Below are 26,013 nucleotides of genomic sequence, written 5' to 3' on the forward strand. Positions count from 1 at the left end.
GGGGCAAAGCATTGTGGATGGAAGGGTGTATTTTGGAAGCAGATATTGTAAAAAGCTCTTTTTAAAAGCAAGTGAAAGAACATCATAGAGATTTTTTTACATACATTTATCCTCATAATGCACCAAGTAACCATGGTACTTAGCAGTGCCAAACCACTACTCCTAAGTACTCAGTTCATTAGGGTCTTGTTCATCTGTGGTTAGAGATGCTATCACTGCTGCTTCCATGGAAACAGCAATGATAGCACTTCATGGTTTTTCGGTTGTGCAGCATACGATGCAGCATCAGATCACTCACAGCTTGTGGCAACCACGACGAGGACAGAAAAGCCGCCCGTTGCAGAGGCCATACCTCCAAACTTTACATTCAAATGAAACGGGACTCCCAAGAAGGGTATGGCCATGCCCCTATTTCCCTACTATTGGGGGCATAACCAGTGCTCTGTGAGCTGCTGGCCATGCTTCCTGTCCCCCTGTCTCCAATAGATGCTGTGCGCATACATACACGATCTATTCAACACCATACCTCCCAACATGACCCATGCCAGGAGGGACACAATGCTCTGCTCCTGGACTTTCCTCTTAATGTATGATTGCCATCAGTGGTTTTGAATAGTTTAACTAATAAGAAATGTGTTTCACCACAGGTGATGACAGTCCTTAATTAAGAGGAAAGTCCAGGAGCAGAGCATTGTGGCCCTCCTGGAGAGGGTCATGTTGGGAGGTATGCAACACTGATCTGCTAAGTAAAGGGGTAAGTTTGAATCCGCACAGACTGTTTTTTTTTTTTTTTTTTTTCATTTTAGTAATGCATAACCAACATAGCCACTATCACCTTGGGTTAAATCCAATTAAATCACTGAATTGGTGGTGCACCCAGGAGTCTTATATGTACTGAAAGGAAGTTTGAAGAGAAAATAAGAATCTATGTTGGGGCACTCTCAAAATTAACCTTTTTTTAATTAAACATTATATTTTATTTGTATACATTAAAATGTATAGAAAAGTTTGTGGGACACAGGAGAGTTTTTAAAAAAAAGTACCGTTTCTGAAAAAATTGTGACAGTTGGGAGCTATACAGAGGCCAAGAATTTTCTGTTCAGGGAAGAAGATTTGGTACTTGTGTATTATCACGGCGCCCACTACGGCATTTGCGTAGTGGGCTATTCAGGGTAGTGAAATCGCATGCCATTATTGTATGGCATGCGATGTGATGTAATTTTCCTATGTAATGTACTCACTGCTCTCTGTCAGTGAATACATGTGTCCCTGCGAGGGGATGCGTATTATGTTACATGTATTACGCGTGCGCTCGCCACGCTTCGGGCTCGGTGGCTCGCTAAGCTCGCCATACTATATAAATCAACTCCACACCAACGTGGATAGTGGGGGTATGAAAAGGTCGGGCGGACGCGTTCCGCCGCCGCTTGCCACGCTTCGGGATGACGTGGATACTGTGGGTGTGTGTGTAAATTATATGTAATTTAATGGTATAGTACATTAAATGCCATTATAGTACATTAAATGCCATTATAACTGGCATGCGATGCAATGTAATTTTACTACGTTTGCGTACGTAGTAAAATCGGGCGCCGTGATAATACACAAGTACCGAAGATTTCTTGCCTCTTCCGGTTATGATCTGTCAGGATGGTTCATTTTATGGCAGGTCCGGGCGATTGCTAAGCGACTGAGACACTGTGTCATACCAGCCATTAGGGCAGGCATGTCCAACCTGTGTCCGTCCAGCTGTTGGGAGACTACCCATCCCAGCATGCCTTGCAATAGTTTCAGCATTCCCTAATAGAAAAACTGTGGCAAGGCATGATGGGACTTGTAATTTCACAACAGCTGGAGGGCCATAGTTTGGAAATGACTGCATTAGGGTCTGTGGATTATGACTAGCAGCAGCTGAGACTTCTGGTGTCCACAGTAGTTCCTGATTCCTGCTGTTGCCTAGCAGCCAGGACAATGCTGTTGCAAGTGCATCCTACAGCTGCAAACTATGTTATTATTAAGGTGGCTGTTTTGCCTGGCTGCCTGTCATGAGTTGGTGCTTGGTAAACACTAGATGATAATATGATGATTTTGCCAATTCCAATTGGTCAGATCGACTTAATGCTCATATTGTCTAGTCTGTACACTTTATGTCACGGGTGACACTTGCTCCCACACATTGTCAGCAGCACCCTCCATTATCTGTACATGCAGTAAAATGGAGTACAATCACAAGCTATGTGTGTGCTTGCAGATGCCATCCCCTTGCCGAGATTTTTCCACCACAATGTCACTGGGTGCACATAGTGCATAGTGTGTACCCAGCATAAGTCTTATAGGGGCAGATGTATTAAGCTTTAACTAGAGATAAATGCCAGGGTGATAAGGAGAGATAAACGTCCATGGTTTGAGCTGTACAAATGCTACTGCAGCTTAACCCTATAGTTGCCTATACTGCCTGTTGTGTTAAAGGTATGCTCCAAATTTAGGAGCTATAATTTGAAGTAAATTTGAAGTAAATCACCTTAAGTCCTGCTGGAGAAAGTACACCATAAAAAACTTACTTAAATACTTACAAAATTCATTATTTATTCTTATGAACGCCATGCATACCATTGTGTAATTATGCATTATGAACGACTTGTCTAAACTGACCCTATCCATGGGGCACTTTTTATACTATTTTTAAGAGAATTAATTAAAAGTTATGTTTTGGATGCATTATAAAATTGCATAAAAGTGTGCCTCCAAAAAGAAATCCCTTTGGCTGTTTCCCCATCTAAATCCCCTTTGTATCCGAATAGTTCTTATTCAATTTCGGGGGCACCTCCAGCAACTCATGTCCACCATTTGAGGTATTTATGTTCAAACTGTTTTTTGTATTGTCTGTTATCATTTTGTACTGGGCCCTTTGTGGGATATCTCTTTTTGCGCATTGCTGAATCCCTGGCAAAGCAACTTTGTAAAGTCCAAACTCATATTACCTGCCAAGAGTTCTTTATCACAGTCTTTCCCAGAATCCTGAACATGCCTTGCATACTTAAAGGTCTCCAGTAAATTGTGTAAGCCCCTAGCGCTGAAAGTTTAAGTTATGGTGGTCACCTAAGTACTGGTGTGCATATCAGGCACTAAGGGAACAGCAGATGGCTGTTATAGGCAGTAGCCCCTCTCCTGGGCTCTACGCAATTATACTGGAGTTCCCTAGCATCTCACCCCTAAATGCTGGAGTCACACCTCTCTTTTCACAAACAGAGGTCATTGCCGAACCCTTCCTGCCATCCAAATGGCAGCAGACTGAAAATGTGCAATGTATTTACATAAAAAAAAACATTGCTAGATTATACTGATCAATTCAATGTGCAACATTTGTACATCTGAGTCTGAATCTATATACTTTAAGACAACTCCAATGCTGCCTTCAGTTTTTTCGGTACTCTTTACTTATCACGGCGCCCATCGCGTCTATCGCGGGCATTGAATGCACTAAAAAATCGGGTGCGACGCGACCGACGCGATGCCCGCGATTTCCCATAGGGAACAATGTTAAATGTCTCAATTGACCCGATTTTCCTGTTCATTGCCTCAATTGACCCGATTTTTCCATAGGAAACAATGTTAAATGGCCCACAGAGGCCAAATAGGCACCCTGAAGTGTGAAATGGCCCCCACAATTGTTAACGCCACCCCACGATCAACGTGAACCCGAAGCGTGGCGAGCGCAGCGAGCCCGCGAGGGGCGGCGGTACGTGTCCTACGACCTTTTCATACCCCCACTATCCACGTCGGCGTGGAGCTGAAAATAGAATAGTGTGGCGAGCGCAGCGAGCCACCGAGCCCGAAGCGTGGCGAGCAGACGCGGATACCTGTGAAGCCCGCGAAGGGACGCGTTTACCTGTGAAGGTATCCGCGTCCGCTCACCACGCTTCGCGCTCGCCACACTATTCTATTCTCAACTCCACGCTGACGTGGATAGTGGGGGTATGAAAAGGTCGTAGGACGCGTACCGCCGCCCCTCGCGGGCTCGCTGCGCTCGCCACGCTTCGGGTTGACGTTGATCGTGGGGTGGCGTTAACAATTGTGGGGGCCATTTCACGCTTCAGGGTGGCTATTTGGCCTCTGTGGGCCATTTAACATTGTTTCCTATGGAAAAATCGGGTCAATTGAGGCATTGAACATGAAAATCGGGTCAATTGAGACATTTAACATTGTTCCCTATGGGAAATCGCGGGCATCGCGTCGGTCGCGTCGCACCCGATTTTTAGTGCATTCAATGCCCGCGATGCCCGCGATTTTTTTACCTGCGATGCCCACGATCAAAATCGTGGGCGCCGTGCTAGGTAAAGAGTACCGTTTTTTCTTATTCCAAATTCAGTTGTGCTTCATATATGACTATGTGTGTGTGGAAAACCAATTCCATATCTTTACAAAGAAGTAAATAGATAAATTTTTTGGTACTTGTTTCCTAGCACGGCCACAATCGCGGGCATCGCGGGTAAATTTTAATGGTCTACGATGCGACCGACGCGATGCCCGCGATTTTCCATTGAAAAAGTCAAAATCACGTCGGTCGCATCGTATGCGGCCAAAAAAAGCATAAGATGGTACCGACGCGATGCCCGCGATTTCCCATAGGGAACAATGTAAAATGCCTCAATTTACCCAAATCAACATAGGGAACAATTTAAATGGGCCAGAGACTCCAAAAAAAACCCCTGACCAGTGAAATGGCCCCCCAAAAATAGTTAACGCCACCCCACGATCAACGTGAACCCGAAGCGTGGCGACCGCAGCGAGCCCGCGAGGGGCGGCGGTACGCGTCCTCCGACCTTTTCATACCCCCACTATCCACGTCGGCGTGGAGTTGAGAATAGATAGTGTGGCGAGCGCAGCGAGGGGACGCGGATACCTGTGAAGCCCGCGAAGGGACGCGTTTACCGGTGAAGGTATCCGCATCCCCTCGCGGGGCTCGCTGCGCTCACCACGCTTTGGGCTCGGTGGCTCGCTGCGCTCGCCACACTATCTATTCTCAACTCCACGCCGACGTGGATAGTGGGGGTATGAAAAGGTCGGAGGAGGCGTACCACCGCCCCTCGCGGGCTCGCTGCGCTCGCCACGCTTCGGGTTCACGTTGATCGTGGGGTGGCGTTAACTATTTTTGGGGGGCCATTTCACTGGTCAGGGGTTTTTTTTGGGGTCTCTGGCCCATTTAACATTGTTCCCTATGTTGATTTGGTTAAATTGAGGCATTTTACATTGTTCCCTATGGGAAATCGCGGGCATCGCATCGGTCGCATCGCATGCGATTTTTTAGCCCGCATGCGATGCGACCAACGCGATTTTTTTACCTGCCATGCCCCAGATCAAGATCGTTTTGGCCGTGCTAGGAAACAAGTACCCATTTTTTTTTTCCTGTTGAGAGGAGAAATATATTTTTAGCCAAATAAATTATAATGTACTCTACCTTGTTATGCTGAATAAACTACCGGTAATACATGCAACTTAAAAGTAATGGTTCATTAAACCTGAAATAAACATTGATCCGGTAATAATATGGCTTATCCACAGTATCCCTTATTTCCCACTACTGCTATATAGAATCCCCAAAAATGTATACTTTTCAGTTTCCAAGACAACCAATGCAGTGCTATTTTACACTACTGTTGAGCAGCCCATCTTTTTAGAAAATGTTAAATAAGCATTACATAAAAATCCATTTGACTAATACATGGAACGTGTTTTGGCAGGACACCTTAAATGCTGTTTTATGCTCTTTGAAATGTTACTTTTCTCAAGGAATTCTTGAAAATACTGGCAATATGTTCATAGTAAAAAGACAGCATAAAATAAAAAAAGCTCTGCTGGGAATGTAAAAGTACTAATGTTTCCCATTATTTTACGAGTCTCATATTCCTAGTATAAGATTTTACAGATCACCAATTGTTTTGTCTCAAAAGAAAATTACTGTAGCTTCCATTTGTGTCAAGGAAAATGTCTTAGTAAAAAAATATTGTTACTATGCTAATATTACATGCAGTACATTACCATACAGTAAAAATGGGCTTTTTAGCCCGATAATGCTAACAGACTTTCCAATAACAGCCCATTGTTACCATGAGGTAAGGTGACCCATTATCAGGCAATAAAACATGGGATCCAATGGTATGCTCTTCTACTACCTCTAACCCGAAATGGTATGCTCTTCTACTACCTCTAACCCGCTCTCTTCCCTACCTGAACCCTCTGGCACTTTCTCTTCATTTGAGCCCACAAATGAAAAGGAAGTATCTGCACTCTTCTTATCCTCCTACTCTACTACCTCTCCTCTTGATCCTATACCTGCACAAGTTATAAAAAATCTATCTCCTGTGCTTATTCCAACCTTAACTAACATCTGCAATCTCTCTCTTGCTACTGGTACTTTTCCATCTCTGCTCAAACATGCAGTGATTACTCCTATTCTAAAAAAACAGAATTCTGACCAGGGGCTGGCTGGCAACTTTTAGCCTAGGGGGCAAGTCCAGAGCACTGGCCCATAATCAGCCAAGTCACCGTCGGAAGGAATGCTTTTGCGCGCCGTAGGCGCGCCGAAAAATTAGGGGCGTGGCCTATCATAAGGGGCGTTGCCTGTACCATGATTGTATTGTGTACCTGCAGATTGCACATTTTAGCGAACCTTGTAATACCCATTACACATAAAGCCACATGCCGTAATGCCAATTACACATTATGCTGAACACCATGATGCCAGTTACACATTACGCCCAACACTGCGATGCTAATTACTCAATACACCGCACACTGTGATGCTAATTACACATTATGCTGCACACCTTGATGCCCATTACACCCCATACTGTGATGGCAATTACCCAATGCTCCCCACACCGTAATGTCCATTACGCCCCATACCATGATGCCCATTACACCGCACAATGTGATGTCCACAGTGCCAGATATGCCCCCACACTGCAAGATATTCCGCCACAGTACCAAATACACATATGCCCCCACAGTGCCAGACACAAATGCCGCCACAGTGCCAGATATTCTGCCACAGTGCCAAATACGCATATTCCTCCACAGTGCCAGATATGCCCCCAGAGTGCCAGAGACACATATGCCCCCACAGTGCCAGAGACACATATGCCCCCACAGTGCCAGAGACACATATTCCCCCACAGTGCCAAAGACACATATGCCCCCACAGTGCCAGATATGCCCCCACAGTGCCAGAGACACATATGCCCCCACAGTGCCAGAGACACATATGCCCCCTCAGTGCCAGAGACACATATTCCCCCACAGTGCCAAAGACACATATGCCCCCACAGTGCCAGATATGCCCCCACAGTGCCAGAGACACATATGCCCCCACAGTGCCAGAGACACATATGCCCCCACAGTGCCAAATACACATATGCCCCCACAGTGCCAGACACATATGCCCCCACAGTGCCAGACACAAATGCCGCCACAGTGCCAGATATTCTGCCACAGTGCCAAATACGCATATTCCTCCACAGTGCCAGATATGCCCCCAGAGTGCCAGAGACACATATGCCCCCACAGTGCCAGAGACACATATGCCCCCACAGTGCCAGAGACACATATTCCCCCACAGTGCCAAAGACACATATGCCCCCACAGTGCCAGATATGCCCCCACAGTGCCAGAGACACATATGCCCCCACAGTGCCAGAGACACATATGCCCCCTCAGTGCCAGAGACACATATTCCCCCACAGTGCCAAAGACACATATGCCCCCACAGTGCCAGATATGCCCCCACAGTGCCAGAGACACATATGCCCCCACAGTGCCAGAGACACATATGCCCCCACAGTGCCAAATACACATATGCCCCCACAGTGCCAGACACATATGCCCCCACAGTGCCAGATACACATATGTCCCCACAGTGCCAGATACACATATGCCCCCACAGTGCCAGATACACATATGCCCCCACAGTGCCAGATATGCCCCCACAGTGCCAAATACACATATGCCCCACAGTGCCAGATACACATATGCCCCCACAGTGCCAAATACACATATGCCCCCACAGTGCCAGATACACATATGCCCCCACAGTGCCAAATACACATATGCCCCACTGTGCCAGATACACATATGCCCCCACAGTGCCAAATACATATATGCCCCCACAGTGCCAGATATGCCCCCCACAGTGCCAGATATGCCCCCACACAGTGCCAGATATGCCCCCACACAGTGCCAGATATGCCCCCACACAGTGCCAGATATGCCCCCACACAGTGCCAGATATGCCCCCACAGTGACAGAAACACATATGCTGGGGTGAGGGAGGGGGGGGGGGGAGAGCGCTTACCCACTCGCTAGCTGCGGGCCGTGCTGCGGCTGGATCAGCTTCTCCAGCCCTCCTGCGCTGGCCGCGGCTTCCAGAACACGGCCGCGGCTACAGGAAAATGGCCGCCGGCCTCCTGCACTGAGAACATGTTCTCAGTGCAGGGGGCCGGCGGCCATTTTCCTGTAGCCGCGGCCGTGTTCTGTAAGCCGCGGCCAGTGCAGGAGGGCTGGAGAAGCTGATCCAGCCGCAGCACGGCCCGCAGCCAGTGGGTGGGTAAGCGGCCCGGGGGGCATATGGCACTCTGCCCCCCGGCCCAGCCCGCCCCTGATTCTGACCCTAACTCTCTCTCTAACTATCGTCCTATCTCTCAGCTCCCATGCCTCTCTAAGCTACTGGAGAGACTTGTCTACTCTCGCATCACAAACTTTCTTAACTCTCACACCCTATTAGACCCGCTTCAGTCAGGCTTCCGCTCTCAACACTCCACTGAGACAGCACTGACTAAAGTGGTGAATGATCTGGTAACTGCTAAGGCTAAAGGCCATTACTCACTACTTATTCTTCTAGATCTATCTGCTGCATTTGACACTGTGGATCACACTCTTCTTGTAGAAACACTACACTCCCTAGGTCTTAATGATACAGCCCTTTCCTGGTTCACATCTTACCTATCTGATCGCTCTTTCAGCGTTCGCTTCTCTGACTCTACTTCCTCTTCACTACCTCTGTCAGTCGGAGTTCCGCAAGGCTCAGTCTTAGGTCCTCTGCTGTTCTCCATCTATACTTCCTCTCTTGGCAAACTAATAAGCTCTTTCGGATTTCAGTATCACTTATATGCGGATGATACTCAAATCTATCTATCAACCCCAGACTTGTCACCAGTGGTTTTGGGCCGAGTTTCAGAATGTCTCTCTGCCATCTCATCTTGGATGTCTTCCCGCCAACTCAAACTCAATATTTCAAAAACAGAATTACTTATATTCTCGCCAACTAATAACAGTTACCATCCTGATATCTCCATCACTGTTGACAACTCGACCATCTACCCTACCCCACAAGCTCGTTGCTTAGGGGTCATCCTCGACTCTGACCTGTCCTTTCTTCCCCACATTCAATCTGTCTCCAAATCATGTTACATGCATCTAAAGAACATATCCAAAATACGACCGTATCTCACACAAGAAACTACTAAATCTCTTATACATGCACTCATTATATCCCGCATTGATTATTGCAATAGTCTCCTGACTGGTCTTCCCAAGAACAGACTCTCACCACTACAATCCATTTTAAATGCTGCTGCTAGGCTGATCTTCCTTGCAAGACGCTCATCATCTGCTGATCCGCTCTGCCAGTCCCTCCATTGGTTACCTGTATCTTACCGTATTCAATACAAAACACTTCTACTAACTTATAAAGCTATTAACCATACTGCACCAGCATATATCTCTCTACTTATCACAAAATATCTCCCATCTCGACCACTCCGCTCTGCACAAGATCTGCGTCTCTCTTCTGCACGGATCACCAGCTCCCATTCACTATTACAGGACTTTCATCGGGCTGCTCCCATCCTATGGAATGCCCTTCCACGCACAATAAGACTCTCCAATAGCCTCCAAACATTCAAGCGTTCCCTGAAAACTCACCTCTTCAGGCAAGCCTATAATGTTTAAGTTCTACATGCATAACCCTCTGAGGCACTTATGTATTATATAGCTACCCTTCTGGACTTGTAACTTGGTGGGACTGCTATGGTATTACTGGTGCCTGTCCTTGTGTTTCCCCCTATATCCCTATAGATTGTAAGCTTGCAGCAGGGCCCTCCTACCTCCAAGTCTGTATGTTGTTACCCAGTCTGTTTTATCACTGTCTACTATTGTAAAGCGCAACGGAATCTGCTGCGCTATATAAGAACCTGTAAATAAATAAATAAATAATAAATAATATTCCAGTACTGATACTCAGCACAGTAAAATAACAAAAACAATACAATGGGATAATTTTTAACCCCCCCCCCCCCCCCACACACACACACACACCCCCTGACCAAAAAAACACATTGAGGGTATTACATGCAGTACATTACCATACAGTAAAAATGGGCTTTTTAGCCCGATAATGCTAACAGACTTTCCAATAACAGCCCATTGTTACCATGAGGTAAGGTGACCCATTATCAGGCAATAAAACATGGGATCCAAAAATAAATTCCCAACACATGTTATTGCCCCCCAAAATGGGACTCATGGGACTGCTTATCAAGGGTTCCGCTTTGCATGCCTCAGAACGTGAAGCAGAGTCCCCTATAAGTGCCAGCTTACGTGGATAATTGGAAAGTTCATGGGGGATACATTTGCTGTAGTAATGTACTGGAGATAATCAGATACTGCCCATTATGTTACAAACCAACAAATCATGCTAACTCATTGAGAATAAACTCCTTGGAATTAACTTTTAGGTGAGGCAAATTATTATTATTATTATTCCCATGTAAAGGATTGGTTGGCTGCAATATTATAAAGTATCAGCAACATGTGTCTAGTAGAACCTGGTGTATTGTGGGCAAGTGTATATTCAATAAATCCCGCTGAATGGAGGTTCTTCCGGGCTCTGATGTTGCATTGAGAAACTGGGATCTGGTAAAATTATTTTTGCGCTGTCAATAATCAGTTTCCAATTTTATTTGATTTCACCTGTTAAGGTATTGTCCAGGTGTTGTGTGTGACACGCTATAATGATGATGTGGCAGAGCAACTACTAAACCTCTTTTATTTAGTAAAACCATTGTAGGGTTTTCCAGAGCTCATATTTCTTAGGAGAATTGGGTAGGATAGACAATTGTTAGTACAAAATTGATCATTTGTATCGCTGTGGGATCACCATTTCAGGCCACTACATCTTTGTGAAATTATGCTAAATCCACAGTAGGCACCTTAAGTAGAATGAGGCATCTTGACATCTACTGTAAGTACAGTAACCCCCAGGATACACAGAATATCTGGCCATATTATGCTGCTGGGACAGTGAAGCTGCATTCAAGTATGCAGCCAATGGCTTTGGCATGCTCCCAAATGTGGCCAACATGCCCCTGTTTTCTGGAACAGGTCTTGTTGCTACACCCAAATGCCAGCAGTTTGTTAATCATACAATTGCATTTGGAGCAGAGTGAATGACATCTCATCCCCATACAGTATCTGCACATGCAAATACCCAAAAATATTGAAACACTCTGAAACAACTGTGAAATAATTGAAAGAGCGTCTACCTGATTTCGCCCCTTGACCCTTTGAGTGCCAAAAAATATTGATTTGAAAAAGCAAACATTTTTATTCATCAAAATGACCTGTAATTTTTACCTTATATAGGAAATATAATATTTTTTTACACAACATTTTTAATTTAAATTTATAAAGAAATGTGAGCGATGTTGGCATTTTTTGACGATATTTTGCACATTTCTCACAGAGATGTTGGCACTCAAAGGGTTAATACATAAAAAATCCCTGAAACCCATTAAATAATCCATGAAAATAAAATGAATCTTTCTCGAATCCTATTTTGAGCATGCGCAGTTAGCACAGCCTTATGAATTGTGCATGTGCATCCGAACAAACAACAAATGCGCAGCAGAAGTTTATTACTGCTACGTCAGTGGTATATAGTCTATCAATATATATACTTATTGTGGGTGCGGTATAGCAGGTAGACAATATCTAGGTCAACCTCAAGAGGTTGTCATGCACAAGGTCAACAGTGGAAAAAGGTTCACACAACCAAAATGTTGACATTGGGAAATGGTTGACATGGGTTTTTCATGTTTTCTGTGTCACTGTCGACAACCTGAGCAGATGGACCCCCAATTAGTGTACCGAATCACTCGCCAAGCTTCAGGTCAGGCACCTCGCTCTGCTACTACTTCTCTCTCCACACTTTAATGTTCCCAATTGGAGCCCACTTGCATGGTACAGTATAGTACGATAAAGTTTCAAAAATGAAAAAAATCCACCAAAACTCATGTCGATCTTTTCATTGACCATAGCCATGTCGACCTATTGCTTGTGTTGATTTTTTGACCATGTTGACTATAAGTATGTTGACCATATGTTGTCGACCTATTGACAGTCAACCTAGACATTGAGAGATTGATTTACTAAGACGGTAGTTCTATTAAAGATGGCATGTTGCCCATTGCAACCAATCAGAATCTACTTCTTATTTATTTGGCACCTTCTGAAAGATAATAGGTAGAATCAGATTGGTTGCCCATAGCAACATTGCATCTTCAATAGAACTCCCGTTTTTGTAAATGAACCCCTGTCTGTTAGTCATCCGGATACCACCTCTTGGTGTGCCTCACCAGAAAACATTTAGCTGGCTTTATAAGGCCAAGTGTTGAATAATACGTGTGTGCTCTATATAATAAATAATAATAATACTATGTGTCTGTCAGTCAGTTAGGCGCTCAACACTTTATACTCTGTATTACCTTAATGATGTGCTATCTGAATGATACAACATTGCATGTTTTTAAAATGAATTGCGTACTATATACCAGTCAACAGCAGGATACAAAGATAAATATTTATTTTCTTATAAACACCGGTAATGGGATATGCGTAGAACCCTTCTGCCCTGTTAGAAGGTGCAACAAAGCCGCTAATGCTATAGAAGAATACATGATTTGTGTAGAACTTTACAAGTCATTAACTACTCAAGACAAAGAAAGGGCAGGGACAAGTCAGTCAGAGGATTATAGCAACATCCCATTTACACCTTCTGAATGTAATATCCAGAGATCTAGTTGGTGACACTACAAGATTAGGAGCTGCTGCTTTTACTGTCTAACACCTCTTAGGGCTGTCCAAACACTTATTTACACAAAGGTTAACTAACAAACCAAATTTGACATCTCTTCCAAATGACTGATCATGATTGATTGCTGTTGATCAATGATGTGGGAAAAAGTTGCTGCTATTTGATCCTCTAACCCAAGGGGTCATTTAAAAATATAGAGCAATAGGAATCACCTGAGGCACATCATACTGTTCTTTTGTGCAAAGAAATTTCATTATAATTCCAGTTAGCTCTACGTGACCTGGCTATTTAGCTTTGAAGCAGGTTAGTGGAACAATACAGTTCTTAGAGCTGATCTGGTGACTTAATGCTGACCCGGGTATCTTTCTTACCTTTAAATATATCAGAAAAGCATTCTTATAAGTGATTTAATAGTTAATACGTGGTCTCCAAACATATACATATGTTAATCACTAGTAAGCCTACTCGAAGCAAATGCTTCAAAAGCTAGTCTGCTACCTCGTGATTGCCTCTGTGTTTCTGTGTAAAAGAGATAAATATATGTAGTGTCACTAGCTGCCAGCAGGTGGCAGTGTTTTGGCAGTATATATATATATATGTACTTTGTATGAGCGGCGCCACCTGTGCTAAAGTGAAATTTTAGTAAAAACAGTAATATTCCCCTAATTAGTGGAGGGTGTCAGCCAATCTTTAAAAAAAAGAGTAATGATATATTACTTTAGAAAAATGTGGGCAGATGGATAAAGATAGCGGCGACTAATTACTGTGCTAATAAAGCTGATTATGAAAAAATGGTACTTGTTTCCTAGCACGGCGCCACCGATTTAATTGTATTGATCAGGGCCGCAAAAATCGCGTCAATCGCATCGCATGCCAACCAAATCGCATGCGTTGTGATCAACGCGATCCCTGAGACCCCAATTTTACATTTATTTCAATGTAAAAAACCCCAAAACCCCCCATTTAGATAGCACCCCCCCCCCCCCTGATGGGCGAAATGGCCCTCCATTGTTAACGCCACCCCACTATTGACGCCAACCCGAAGTGTGGTGAGCGCAGCGGTATGCGTCCTCTGACCTTTTCATACCCTGCGAGCCCTGCGAGGGGACGCGCATAACTTCACAGGTATATGCGTCCCCTCGCGGGGCGCGCTGCGCTCGCCACGCTTCTGGCTCGGTAGCTCGCTGCACTCGCCACACTATATAAAATCAACTCCACGCCGACGTGGATAGTGGGGGTATGAAAAGGTCGGAGGACGCGTACCGCCGCAGCCTATGACCAGCCGCTGGAAGACAGCGCCCACACGATGACAGGTAGCCTTGACTACCACCAAGCTTGCACTCCAACAGCGCACCACAAGCCGGAAGTACATTGACTTCCGACCGTGACGCTCCTGACAGACCAGCCGGCGGTGGGAATACGGCGTGCAGCTGACACGCTCCCTACACATCTCCCTCTCCTATATAAGGTAAACACCATACATGTTGTCTTTGTTATCACCTATGCACGTTGACAAAGGGGGACCACCCCCGAAACGTTGGTTGTTTTTGCTGTGAATAAAGCACTTTTTTTTCAAGTCCCCAGAGTGCCTGCCTTTCATTTACTCTCTACAACATTCCCCTTGGAAGGGGCACCAGGGCAGCTGGATCAAGCGGTGAGTGCCGGGCCGCACCTACCCCCCTATATATATATATATATATATATATTTTTTTTTTTTTTGTAGGGGCTCTGCACTCACTAAAAAATAACTGATATTAATAAACAGTGGAGATTTAGTTCATGAATCTATCAATGCATTTAAGCCTGCAGCCCCCTTCAGGGGACCCCACTTTTCTGCAGGTCCTAACACTATTGCTCAAAATGGCTACATTACACATACAGTAGCTATCACATTAATGCTTGATTCCAGGCATGATATCTGATCTAAAGCTCACAGCAGACTATGCTTTTATAGGTGAGCAGTTACCAACACACCTGTCACTAATCATCTAGGGAAATGGTTGACATAAGCTATGAAAAATAGGTTAAAACAGGGTGCATGAGAGAATGTGACCACAATAAGACTAAATAAAAAATAAATCTAATAAACAATATACACTAAACATCGGCACTCACCTTTCCTAGTTTTGGGGTGCCCTATGGCTTGGGACCACATTGTTTAAACAGAAATTGTAGGGGCTCTGCACTCACTAAATAAACTGATATTAATAAATAGTGGAGATTTAGTTCATGAATTGATCAATGCATTTAAGCCTGCAGCCCCCTTCATGGGACCCCACTTTTACATCTACCTCAGGCATGTCCAAAGTCAGGCCCGGGGGCCAATTGCGGCCCGTGCTGTCATTTCAAGTGGCCCACAGCCTCCAGCTGGAAGCGGGCAGAGCATCAGATGGGGGAAGCACCAAATCTGGCCCTCATCACAAAAAGTTTGGACACCCCTGATATACCTTTTACAGCAGTGAAGCAATCCTAACTAATACAGTGCACTTACCTTTTGTCCATGTGACTCCTTTTGTGGCAATTTTGTATTCATTTTATTTTTATTTGTCTGTATTATTTATGTTTAAAATGTTTTAGTGGTGTATATACTTTATATGTAAGAAGTAAAAACAATATATAAGTAATAACAATATTTTTTACATTCACTTGGCTTTTGGATCATTAAGCGCTGCTACGATATATTGTTTTTTTTTTTATTTGGTTTTCCTTGTAGGGACTGACTACCCTTACTCCTTAGCAGCTGCTTATTGGAAACCAGCTCACATCACAGGTGCCTGATTTTATTCTTAATTAAATATTTTTTCCTGCATCTACACATTGCCTTTTAGCAGGATGTAGTCGAACAGGAGCTGTTTAGAAGGATGCTTACTCAAGACTTACATACCTGTGTGTACGTAGATGCAGGGAGCTTCAGCCCTCTAAACAGGAGCCTGTTCAACTGTGTCCTGTCAAAAGGCAATGTGTAGACGCAGCCTAAGCCTTCAGGGGCCCTGGTGCAATGCACCAATAGTTGTTCTCTGGCGTAGGCTCCTTTATTTCAGACCTGCTAGAATCTTGTTCTGCAGGGTGTGTGGGTGGGGCCCCTCTTGAATCAGTGGCCTGTTTACACTCCAATCCATACAACTGTTAATGGCAGCTACAGGTTGTTGTTGTTTTTTTAAATATAATTTTCCCCTCTGGTCCTAATGACCAGGAAATAACATGGTGACCTGCGAATGTTCAAACAAAAGAAGTAGGGAATTTAATAGTGAGTGTTTGTATATCCCCCTCACTCTCAAAGTAAGGGTCGGTCTTACTATGAAAAGAGTGACACCTCTTTCATTTATATGTCCGAAGACAATAGCTCCTACACTACTGAAAAAGTCCAGAGAAGAGAAGAAGTCTCCAAATCTGGCTTCCATAAATCAAGGGCATCCTCCTTTATATGATGGGGCCAATAAGTACTTTGTCTGGTCTCACAACATAATTACCCTGTGTTTCTCTATCAAGCGCCATTCTGGCCTAAACAAGTCAGGTCATAAAAATGTTCGGTTTTTGTCACAGTTTTGCCTCGCCTATGTGTGCTACGCTCTGTATGCATGCACATTCATTCGATAATCAATAGGATTGTTCATTCGCACAACAGTGATCTGGTCTGAATAACCTCCAATATCACCAAGTTCGTTGGAAAAAATATATTTTCCCTAGATCGGAAAAAGAACCATTGTCCCCCCTCTATCCCCATACAGGTCCAAAACACATGTTATTTTCTGATGATTACCGGACAATGAGAAAAACAGCAATTTGGATTTACATTTTTAATTATTTTTCAAAGATGGGTTTGAGGGGTTTTTAACCCCTTCGCGACATTTGACGTACATTTACGTCATGGCCGGGATGTACTTCCCGACACATGGCGTAAATGTACGTCATGGCTTTAAACTGTCACCGCGTCTATAGACGCGGTGACAGTTTAAACATGTCTGCTGTCCCTGACAGCAGACATGTCCCTGCATGCCCAGGGGGGGCTGCGATGCCGCCCCCCCGTCGGCGATCGCTGTGATTGGCTGTTCAGTGTGAACAGCCAATTACAGCGTTTTCTGTGTCACCGGCGAATAACGTTCGCCGGTGACACAGGGATCGGTGGTGATTGGTGCTGTAAAGTACAGCACCAATCACCACGGGGTGTAAGGGTGACACTGGTGTCACCCCACCTCACCCCACCCGCCCCCAAAGGCCGTGATTGGTTCGTCGGACCGACGAACCAATCACAGCCATGGAGGGTGATTTAAACTAACGGTGACTGCACTGCAGACGCCATTCCGGTCTGGAATTGCGTGCAGTGCGGTCACCGTGCCTATCTGCCGCGATATACTGACCTGATCCTTGCAAACACTTACCTGATCACTGCTTGTAGCGTTCCTGGATCTTGTTACTTCTTGTGACTTCCTGTGTTGTGCTGTGCTGTGTTGTGCTGCTGCAGTGTGTTCGAGTTATAGATAGAGAGATAGAGAGAGAGAGATAGAGAGAGATAGAGAGGGCTAGTGACAGAGAGTGCTATATTTTGTGCTGCTGCAGTGTGATAGAGTTATAGATAGAGAGATAGAGAGAGATAGAGAGATAGTGACAGATTGTGCTATATATTTTTTATATATATACAGCTCTACTGCGTGTGCAACTGACTGCTGCCCCCCCCCCCCCTTTTGTGCTGATCAGTATAAATTAACTGATCAGCAACTTTTTGGGGGCGCAGGGTTTTTTTTTATATATATACCTGTCAGTGCTGCTGCTGCAGTGTCATAGAGTGATAGATAGTGAGAGATAGAGAGATAGAGAGAGATAGTGATAGAAAGTGCTATATTTTGTGTCTGCTGCCCCCCTTTTGTGCACCCCCAGCAACTTTTTGGGGGTGCAGGGGTTATTTTTTATATATATAACTGTCAGTGCTGCTGCTGCAGTGTCATAGAGTGATAGATAGAGAGAGATAGAGAGATATAGAGAGATAGTGACAGAGAGTGATAGAGAGTGCTATATTTTGTGTCTGCTGCCCCCCTTTTGTGCACCCCCAGCAACTTTTTGGGGGTGCAGGGGTTATTTTTTATATATATAACTGTCAGTGCTGCTGCTGCAGTGTCATAGAGTGATAGATAGTGATAGATAGTGATAGATAGTGATAGATAGTGATAGATAGTGAGAGATAGAGAGAGATAGAGAGAGATAGTGACAGAGAGTGACAGAGAGTGCTATATTTTGTGTCTGCTGCCCCCCCCTTTTGTGCTGATCACTATATCTGAGGTGATCAGCAACTTTTTGGGGGTGCAGAGGTTTTTTTTATATATATACCTGCCAGTTGCACTGTCAGTTGCACCAAAGGTTGTGCACCTGCTGCCCCTCACTGGTAATCAGTGTCGCATCACTGATCACCTTTTTTTTTTTTTTGAGGGTGCTGTGGGGTCTTTTTTAATTTTTTTTGATCAAATTTTTTTGATCAAATTCCTGTTGCCTTTGAGCGCTGTTCAGTGACGGACGTTACTGACCAACATCTGTGCTCAATTTTTGGCGCAGGACCTTTTTTTTTTTTTTCTGCACTACATACACACTACACACTACATACTACATTGAAATAAAGTTTGTACCCCCCCTACACTATACACGTGTTGAAACATTTCACTACCAGAAACACAAAAATAAAAATGGCATCCCAAATGTCATCCCAAATGTCATCCCAAATGTCATCCCAGTCATCCAGAAGAATGTATTCAGCGGAGGAGGCATATGCCATGCTTGCCTCTGACTCTGACACAGCCAGTGAGGCAAGCGGGGAATTTGAAGGATTCATCTTAAGCTCCTCTTCCTCCTCTAGTGATGAGGGACCCCCTCAAAGACGCCCCCGTAGAGCAGCTGAGACCCCCCCCCAATAATTGATCTCGTATGGACCCCACCACCAGACAATTTTGAGCCCCAGGTTCCTGAGTTTTTGGCCATCCCAGGAATCCAATTTGATTCCACAGGTCTCAGAGAAATTGACTTTTTCAAATTATTTTTCTCTGATGATTTTATAAATTTAATGGTGGACCAAACTAATTTATATGCCCAGCAGTTTATTGCTCAAAACCCCACGTCATCATTTGCTAGGTGGACCCCTGTAGATGCAGTAGAGATGATGACGTTTTGGGGTCTGGTGTTTCATATGGGCATAGTAAAAAAGCCAGAAATTAGGCAATATTGGAGTACAGATGTTCTGTACAGCACCCCACTTTACCGTATGGCCATGACCCGGACTCGTTTTGAGTTAATCCTTAAATTTTTGCATTACAACGATAATGCACAGTGCCCACCCAGAGATGATCCCACCTTTGACCGGCTATTCAAAGTCAGGCCGGTCATTGATCACTTCAGTGCCAAATTTGAAGAGATGTACATCCCAGATAAATTCATTTGCATAGACGAGTCCCTTATACATTTTAAAGGAAGGGTTAAATTCCGCCAGTACCTTCCCAGTAAGAGGGCAAGGTATGGCATAAAAATGTATAAGCTGTGTGAAAGCACCTCAGGGTACACTCACAGGTTTAGGGTATATGAAGGGAAGGATTCAAGAATTGAACCGCCAGAATGCCCCCCCCCCCCCTCGTAGGAGTTAGTGGAAAAATTGTCTGGGATTTAGTGCACCCCTTCCTGGATAAAGGTTATCACCTCTATGTGGATAACTTTTACACCAGCATCCCCCTGTTTAAGGCCCTTGGTTCAAGAGGTACAGCAGCTTGCGGTACTGTGCGCAAGAACCAAAGAGGCCTCCCAAAAACGCACATTGCCCAAGTAATGAGAAGGGGTGAAAGCAGGGGAATATGCACCGAAAATATGTTGTTGGTCAAATATAAGGACGAGGGATGTCCTTATACTGACAACAATTCACGGAGACAGTACCACCTCCGTCCCTGTACGAGGTACCAGTACCCACACCTCAAAACCTAATTGTATCCTGGATTACAATAGGTACATGGGCGGAGTGGATCTTTCAGATCAGGTACTGAAGCCGTACAGTGCCCTGCGGAAAACAAAAATCTGGTACAAGAAGCTGGCCGTGTATATCATCCAGATGGCACTGTATAACGCTTACGTGCTATTCCGTTCTACCAGCCAGAGGGGGACATTTATGCACTTTCAAGAGGAAGTCATAAAGGGCCTAATATTTGGGAACCAGCAGGCAGAGGGCCCCAGTACTTCTAGTACTGGCCCCCGTATTGTACCAGGGCAGCATTTTCCTGATGAAATCCCCTCCACTGGAAAAAAGGGCAGGACACAAAAAAGGTGCAAAGTTTGCTATAAAAAGGGAATAAGAAAGCAAACTATTTTCCAGTGTGACACTTGCCCCGACAAACCCGGCCTATGTATAAAGGAGTGTTTTAAAATATACCACACATCTATGGATTATTAGGTTCATAATTTCACCGTGCTTCGGGGGTCTTGCTAATGCCACATAGCACCCACCATTCATTCCACCAGAATCTGAGCCGCAAAATCCAAAAATCACTCCTTCCCTTCTGAGTCCTGCCATGCACCCAACTGGTATTTTTTGGTCACATGTGAGGCATTGCCGTACTCGGGAGAAATTGGGGCACAGATTTTGGGGTGCTTTTTCTCCTTCATACCTTCTGAAAATGAAAAATTTTGAGCCAGAACTGCATTTTTGTGTAAAAAAATGTAATTTTTCATTTTCACTGCCCAGTTGTACCACAATTGGTGAAACCCCTGGGGGTTTGAAATGTACATTATACCCCTAGATGAATTCCCAGAGGGGTGTAGTTTGCAAAATGGGGTCACTTGTGGGGGGCTTCCACTGTATTGGTGCTTCGGGGGTCTTGCTAATGCGACATAGCACCCACCAAAATTCCACCAGAATCTGAGCTGCAAAATCCAAAAATCACTCCTTCCCTTCTGAGTCCTGCCATGCACCCAACTGGTATTTTTTGGTCACATGTGAGGCATTGCCGTACTCGGGAGAAATTGGGGCACAGATTTTGGGGTGCTTTTTCTCCTTCATACCTTATGAAAATGAAAAATTTTGAGCCAGAACTGCATTTTTGTGTAAAAAAATGTAATTTTTCATTTGCACAGCCCAGTTGTATCAAAATTGGTGAAACCCCTGGGGGTTTGAAATGTACACTATACCCCTAGATGAATTCCCTGAGGGGTGTAGTTTGCAAAATGGGGTCACTTGTGGGGGGGTTCCACTGTATTGGTGCTTTGGGGGTCTTGCTAATGCGACATAGCACCCACCAAAATTCCACCAGAATCTGTGCTGCAAAATCCAAATATCACTCCTTCCCTTCTGAGTCCTGCCATGCACCCAAATGGTATTTTTTGGTCACATGTGAGGCATTGCCATACTCGGGAGAAATTGGGGCACAGATTTTGGGGTGCTTTTTCTCCTTCATACCTTATAAAAATGAAAGATTTTGAGCCAGAACTGCATTTTTGTGTAAAAAAATGTAATTTTTCATTTTCACTGCCCAGTTGTACCACAATTGGTGAAACCCCTGGGGGTTTGAAATGTACATTATACCCCTAGATGAATTCCCAGAGGGGTGTAGTTTGCAAAATGGGGTCACTTGTGGGGGGCTTCCACTGTATTGGTGCTTCGGGGGTCTTGCTAATGCGACATAGCACCCACCAAAATTCCACCAGAATCTGAGCTGCAAAATCCAAAAATCACTCCTTCCCTTCTGAGTCCTGCCATGCACCCAACTGGTATTTTTTGTCACATGTGAGGCATTGCCGTACTCGGGAGAAATTGGGGCACAGATTTTGGGGTGCTTTTTCTCCTTCATACCTTATGAAAATGAAAAATTTTGAGCCAGAACTGCATTTTTGTGTAAAAAAATGTAATTTTTCATTTGCACAGCCCAGTTGTATCAAAATTGGTGAAACCCCTGGGGGTTTGAAATGTACACTATACCCCTAGATGAATTCCCTGAGGGGTGTAGTTTGCAAAATTGGGTCACTTGTGGGGGGGTTCCACTGTATTGGTGCTTTGGGGGTCTTGCTAATGCGACATAGCACCCACCAAAATTCCACCAGAATCTGTGCTGCAAAATCCAAATATCACTCCTTCCCTTCTGAGTCCTGCCATGCACCCAAATGGTATTTTTTGGTCACATGTGAGGCATTGCCATACTCGGGAGAAATTGGGGCACAGATTTTGGGGTGCTTTTTCTCCTTCATACCTTATAAAAATGAAAAATTTTGAGCCAGAACTGCATTTTTGTGTAAAAAATTAAATTTTTCATTTTCACTGCCCGGTTGTACCACAATTGGTGAAACCCCTGGGGGTTTGAAATGTACATTATACCCCTAGATGAATTCCCAGAGGGGTGTAGTTTGCAAAATGGGGTCACTTGTGGGGGGCTTCCACTGTATTGGTGCTTCGGGGGTCTTGCTAATGCGACATAGCACCCACCAAAATTCCACCAGAATCTGAGCTGCAAAATCCAAAAATCACTCCTTCCCTTCTGAGTCCTGCCATGCACCCAACTGGTATTTTTTGGTCACATGTGAGGCATTGCCATACTCGGGAGAAATTGGGGCACAGATTTTGGGGTGCTTTGTCTCCTTCATTCCTTGTGAAAATGAAAAATTTTGAGCCAGAACTGCATTTTTGTGTAAAAAATGTAATTTTTCATTTGCACAGCCCAGTTGTATCAAAATTGGTGAAACCCCTGGGGGTTTGAAATGTACACTATACCCCTAGATGAATTCCCTGAGGGGTGTAGTTTGTAAAATGGGGTCACTTGTGGGGGGGTTCCACTGTATTGGTGCTTCGGGGGTCTTGCTAATGCAACATAGCACCCACCAACATTCCACCAGAATCTGAGCTGCAAAATCCAAAAATCACTCCTTCCCTTCTGAGTCCTGCCATGCACCCAAATGGTATTTTTTGGTCACATGTGAGGCATTGCCGTACTCGGGAGAAATTGGGGCACAGATTTTGGGGTGCTTTGTCTCCTTCATTCCTTGTGAAAATGAAAAATTTGGAGCCAGAACTGCATTTTTGTGTAAAAAAATTAATTTTTCATTTTCACTGCCCAGTTGTACCACAATTGGTGAAACCCCTGGGGGTTTGAAATGTACACTATACCCCTAGATGAATTCCCTGAGGGGTGTAGTTTGCAAAATGGGGTCACATGTGGGGGGGTTCCTAACTTTTAGCATCTTATGGTGCCTAGAAACCTACATGGTGCCTAAAAAATAATCTCATAAAAAGGAGGCTCCAAAATCAAGTAGGTGCTCCTTCTATTATGAAGCCTGTGGTTTGGTCAACGTGCACACTAGGGCCACATATAGGATATTTATGAAAATAAAAGAATTGGGGGAATCAATTTTTAGTCACATTTCTCTAGTAAAATCTACTGTGTTCCTTAGAAAAATGTATTAAAATTGCAAATCTGCAAAAAAAAATGAAATTTTGAAATTTCACCTACACTTTGTTTTAATTCCTGTGAAACACCTAAAGGGTTAACAAACTTCCAAAATGCTGTTTTGAATACTGTGAGGGGTGCAGTTTTTGAAATGGCATCATTTATGGGGGTGTCTCACATACAAGTCCCTCAAAGTCACATCAGAACTGAACTGGTCCCTAAAAAAATCAGTGTTTGAAATTTTCTTGAAAATTTGAGAATTTGCTATTCATATTTTAAGCCTCCTAGTGTCCAAAAAAAGTAAAAGGAAGTTGAAATAATGATGGAAACATAAAGTAGACATATGGTCTATGTTAGTTATTAACTATTTTGAGTGGTATGATTATTTGTCTCACAAGCAGAAAATTTAACATTTTGCAAATTGCTAAATTTTCCATTTTTTTACGACATTTTGGTATTTTTCACAAAAAAACACAGACTGTATCGACCCAAATTTACCACTAATTTGAAGTACAATGTGTCACGAGAAAACAATCTCAAAATCACTGGGATAAGTAAAAGCAAAAAAAAGTTATCCCCACTTAAGTGATACATGTCAGATTTGAAAAAAAAGGGCTGTCAGGAAGGCAAAAACATACTGTGTCAGGAAGGGGTTAAAGACCAGATACAGTATCTCCATTCTTGATTCAAATAACAAAATGTATCCCTTTATTTAATGTGGTAAATGGTGACTGTCTAGGTAAAACAATGTTATTGTTCGGCTACCACATTACACATTATAAGCCTTTAAATCAATCAAATTAGCAAAAAATTCAATAATTATTCATTTTCAAGTGCATATTTGATTATGAAATATAAACATTCTGGTTGCAATTGTGAAAAGTTGCTTTAGAAGCAAGAACTACAAAGTACAGTAATGCTGTATTTGAATGGGTATTTTCTTAATTTGATGATTTATCTCAAAAGAAATCAAGGGAAATGCATTTGTATCATCATGCTTAGCCTATGCAGCTGCCAGGCTATTAATCAACCAGCCCCGTTCTAGCCACATAACTCCCATGCTCTCCCTCCAGCGGCTGCCTGTAAGGTGGTAAATCATTTGTAGGATTGGCTTACTGTTTTTCAAAGCCCTACATGACCAGGGCCAAGATACAACTTCTAATCCCTTACTGTCCCACTCAATTACTGTGATCTGTATATTTAGGACTATTAGCAGTACATACAGTAGATTCTTTATGTATTCATCTTGGTGTCAAGCTTTCAGCTTTGTGGCTCTGACTCTATGGAACTATCTTCCGCACACAGTTTGAGAAGCCCCCACTCTAAACTCCTAAAAACAGTCTAACACCTGTTTGCTCACGGATTTCCCAAATGTACCTTGTTAAACTTATTTTTATTTTATGTTTTAAAGGCAAATGTAAAGTTATTTGAGTCCAATTATTATTATTATTATTATTATTATTATTATTATTATTATTACATTTGTTTGTTACTGAATATAAAGTGAATGATATTGTAGTTGGAATGTGACAATTAAATGTGTTATAAAACGTAGTAGGGCTAATATATGTCTCTGTAAAGCATTGGATTCCCCACTGATGATAAAGTGTCAGTTGGGTGAAGGTAAACAGTCAGGGGGAATTTTGCTGTTGATATTGAGTAAAAATAGTCCTCGGCAGTATTAAAGTATTTGTGGATGATGACCCCAATCAGTGAAGGGGATAAGAGGCTTTTTCAGACCACAGATGAATCTATAGCCTGATCTGTGTCTGGGAGGGAGGGGACACATGGGATGTGGCCATTGTGAATGAAGTGCTTTGGCCTTTGAAATGCCTTAGCTGCCTTTCAAGCTTATATATATATTATCTCTTTAGCAACTAATGGATCCACGTAGATGTAGCTGGTCCAATGTAATCCAATGCAAAGAAAGCAATATATATGAAACATAACTTCCCCAACAACTTTGGATCACATGGAGAACTCCAAACGTCATACTTGCTGCAAAAATAATTATGATCCAGTAATCCCAGCTATTACTGTTACTTAACAGGAATGCAGTCAGTCAGGATTGGTCTTTTATTTCTGATTGGCTGTGTAGTGTAATGATGGGTACACACCTACAGTTCATCTGTCCAATCTATCTGGTGGGAACAAAAAATTGGCAATGTATGGGAGCCTATGGGACTCAACCATTTGCTCCCAAATGTTGGGAATTTAACAATAGGAAGTCAGACACATTTGTTAGTCATTTGATTTATCAAATTAAACTGAACAATAATTTTTATCCATTTTTCAGTGTTTGGGAGCAATTGATTGATTGTCATTTTCTCCCATCATTTCCAGATTTTTGTTCCCACCAGACAGATTGGACAGATACATCTTTGTGTGTGTACCCAGTTTAAGAGACAGCTTCTGATTGGCTACCTTGACTGCTATTGGAATGCTAGAAGAACTGTGTGTTTAAATCATGGA

The sequence above is a fragment of the Crinia signifera genome, chromosome 3, assembly GCF_055691185.1.
Source record: "Crinia signifera chromosome 3, ASM5569118v1, whole genome shotgun sequence".
Taxonomy (NCBI): Eukaryota; Metazoa; Chordata; class Amphibia; order Anura; family Myobatrachidae; genus Crinia; species Crinia signifera.